The sequence below is a fragment of the Otolemur garnettii genome, unplaced genomic scaffold (assembly GCF_000181295.1).
Source record: "Otolemur garnettii isolate 467f Iridium unplaced genomic scaffold, OtoGar3 scaffold00178, whole genome shotgun sequence".
In the NCBI taxonomy this organism is placed as follows: domain Eukaryota; kingdom Metazoa; phylum Chordata; class Mammalia; order Primates; family Galagidae; genus Otolemur; species Otolemur garnettii.
Window position 1 is genome coordinate 2,939,946 of NW_003852573.1, and position 3,479 is coordinate 2,943,424.

Genomic DNA, 3,479 nt, shown 5'->3' on the forward strand with positions numbered 1-3,479 from the left:
AGTGAGGCTCTGTCTCAAAATAAATAAATAAATAAAAATGATAATATCTAAGGAAAAGAATAAAAACCATCTCTTCATTTTATATCTTTAAATCTATCAGTAGGCCATAATTGTGTAGAAATTGATTCTGTTTCCAATGTCAACACCCCATTTAGCAACTAGAAGCAGAGGTACTGAAATTTCTATTTAAAAAAATAATGAAGATTAGTTAACTCCTTTGTGACAAGAACCTACCAATGCCAGGGTGTGGATTACAGTTATGGTATGGAGTGCTGGACAAAGTCCCATCTTGAATCTTAAAGTACACCATCCTATTTAGATTTCTCAATAATTTAGAGTTTGGCTGTTGGTTTTATTTTCCTTCGTACTTGGCCTCATGGATGGTGCTGGTGGGACTTGGAGAAGGGTTATGGTAGATATGGAAAAGAACACTGTATTCTTTATTGCAGCAATACAGGTCTGCAGTGCAATCCCTCTCAATTATTTAAAATTAAAAACAAAAAAAAACTCCACCTCTTTCTTTTCCCAATGTGCAATCTACAAAACACTACAAAAAAGCTATTCTAGATGCAAGAGATACAAAGGTTAAGATTCCAGTCCACACTCACAAAAGCTTAGTCTAAAGGGAGAAGTAAACAAGCAAACAATCCCAACACTGCGATCAATAACTGAGCAACAGATGTATGTTCAAAGAAAGCAGGGCAAAGAGGCTATGCAGAAATGCAAACTCGCTGCCTAGAGGACCAAGGTGGCCCAATCCAAGATTAAACAGTTATCAAACAAAAACTCTGCTTCTGGCCTAAAAATTTCTGAACACAAGAACTTTTATGATACATACACACCATACCCATGTGAAAGAAAATTAGCTCAGTTTGGGAACACACTTCATCATTATTCACACCTGCAAAATTGCATTATGAAAAATGTGGCTGCAACTGTGCAAAAGCAGAGGAGACCTCTGTTGCTATGTGAGCATTGTAAAACAGCATGCACACTCAACGGATACATTTCATTGTTACAAATAGGATTAGATTCTAACTGTCCTAAGTAAAGGGTTTAAGATGGGTATGAAAACCCTCAAGAGCTTGCCAAGTTCCTTAGCCACATCTGAAAGAGTTCTAATATACAAAGGTAAGGTGGTATTTTTGGAAAACTGAAAGTTATACTTGCAAATTTCTGCCATTCATTTATGTCACAATCCCCAAAGTCATCTTCATTCCATCCACAACTAACTTTTCACAATTCTTCTCGAAGAAAAGGGCTTAGAGCAAGTTTGGTTTGGGTTTCTTTTGGTTTTGTAAGGTAATAGCCTTCAAAAACCTGAAAGAGAAAATGTTGACCCGACCACTGGGAAATATTCCCATACTACAATTTAACATTCCTAGTTTACCATTATATTTAGTATCTTGTAATTTTCAACATCACCTAATGAAGGCTTTATGAACATTGTTTTATATCTGCCTAGGGAACTGAAATCCGAGGACGCCACACCAACCGAATGCGGGTCACTGTGACATGGCAGATGACCCTACAAACTCAAAATTGCAGTTCACTTTACGCTGACAGAGCTTCTTTCCAGGACCCGGACCCCCCACCCCTACTCCCGCCAAACATTTGCAGAGTGTCGATTTCACAGGGAGCCAGGCACTGCCTTCTTTGAAAAGAATCTGGTTCCTGGAGGGTCACCCTGGTACGCGCAGGGCTCATGACGGAGCACCTGGGTTTTGCAGCACCGAGTTGCCTCCTTGGCCGGTCACCGAGGCCCGGGCCGGCCTCCGATGCCCCCGACGTCTGTGTCCAATCTGCAAAGCCCAGCGTCTGTTCTGATTTCAGCCCATACCTCACCCCGCCCACCGGGGAACTTTCCAGAACCCTCCTTCTCTCTCTGGAAACCCCAGAGTCGCCGTCCAGCAAGAAACCTTGATTCATTTACTGGGCGCCTACTCTGAGCTGGGGCCACACGACGGGCTGGGATGCACGAGGAGGGGGCTCTTTGGTCCCGCCTCAGGAGCGCCCCTGCCCGACACCTCGTGCCGGGACCCCGTCCTTGAGGACTACCCAGGGTGGGGCAGGAAGGGACAGAACAGCGCTCCCCGCACTCCTCGTCCTTTCGTCCAGTCTTTACCTCGCTAGACCCCGAGGAAGTTGCCGGAGCTAAAATTAGAACGCAAACTGGGGCGCGCTCACGTGCGCGCGGCCGAGCCGAGCGGGTCTGGGGCGGGGAACGAGGGGCGCGGTCGGGTGAGTCACGGGCCCCGCCCCCTAGCCAAGAACGCGCTGACGTCAGCCGCTTCCCCGAAGGGTGACGTAAGCGCGCCAAGGGGAGACCGCGAGGCCGCTGATAGAATGTTCAGAGTTTCTATGTCTTAAAGGGACCAGGCCTGGGTCCGTGAAAGATCTGGGGAGACGATGTCGCTCTCAGCCACCCATAGATTCAGAGCCCTGTCTTATACCCCTTTGTACTTAAAAGTGTTGGCTGTTAAGATGGAACTGAGAACAGGAGAGCAACTGAGCCTTATTGGTGGCTCCGTGAAGTCGCAGCACCTCCTCCTGGAAGCCCTCTTTGGTTAACCAGATAGACAACTCAGTTGCCCTCTGATCCCGACCCAAAAGGCAGGAACAGTTTTCCATGGCCCTCGACTCCCTAACACTTCACTTAAACAGCCTCTCAGCGTATGCTTATGCCTATGCTGGTAGAGAAAGGCTGTGATTTAAGGATATATTTATGCAATCCATTGATTTGCCAGCTAGGTACATTTTTCACCATTTTGACTGTGTCTAAACTATCATTAATCATGTAACCAGGAGCCAGTCACTTAATGTTCCTGAGTGTTAAATTCATGGACTGGTCTCCCAAACCTCCTCTTGTGCTAATGTTGCCCATGGAAGATTTTAGAGGACAGGATCCCTGTCTAACACTTGATCTTTCAGAGTTGCCACAGGGAACTAACAATTTACTGAGGTATACTATGTGCTGGGTATTTTCTTTCTTTCTTTCTTTTTTTTTTTCAATAACTATTCAACTTTTTAAAAAAATTTTTCTGTGCAGTTTTTGGCCGGGGCTGGGTTTGAACTTGCCACCTCCAGTGTATGGGGCCAGCGCCCTACCCCTTTGAGCCACAGGAGCTGCCCCCCGGTATTTTCATTATCCTTCCTCTCCCTGTCCTTTAATCCTCACATCTTCTCTTGGAGGTAGATGTTATTATCCCCCTAGTACTGATAAAGAAGGAAATTGAGGCACAGCAAGATTATGTATGTTTTCCTAGTTTACACAGCCAATGGATGGCAAGAGGGCAGTCATTCACAGGTCAGGCAGACAACAGAGTCCATGGTTCTGGTGAGAAAGGTGGAGTGTGAAATGTATGTCATCTTCTGAGTATGTGAGTCCCCTAGAGTCAGCTCTCCCCCCTTACACTCTCTGAGAGCCTCTGAACAAGTAACCCATTCCTTAGTGGCTCTCCAGAGAAAGAGGTGACAGG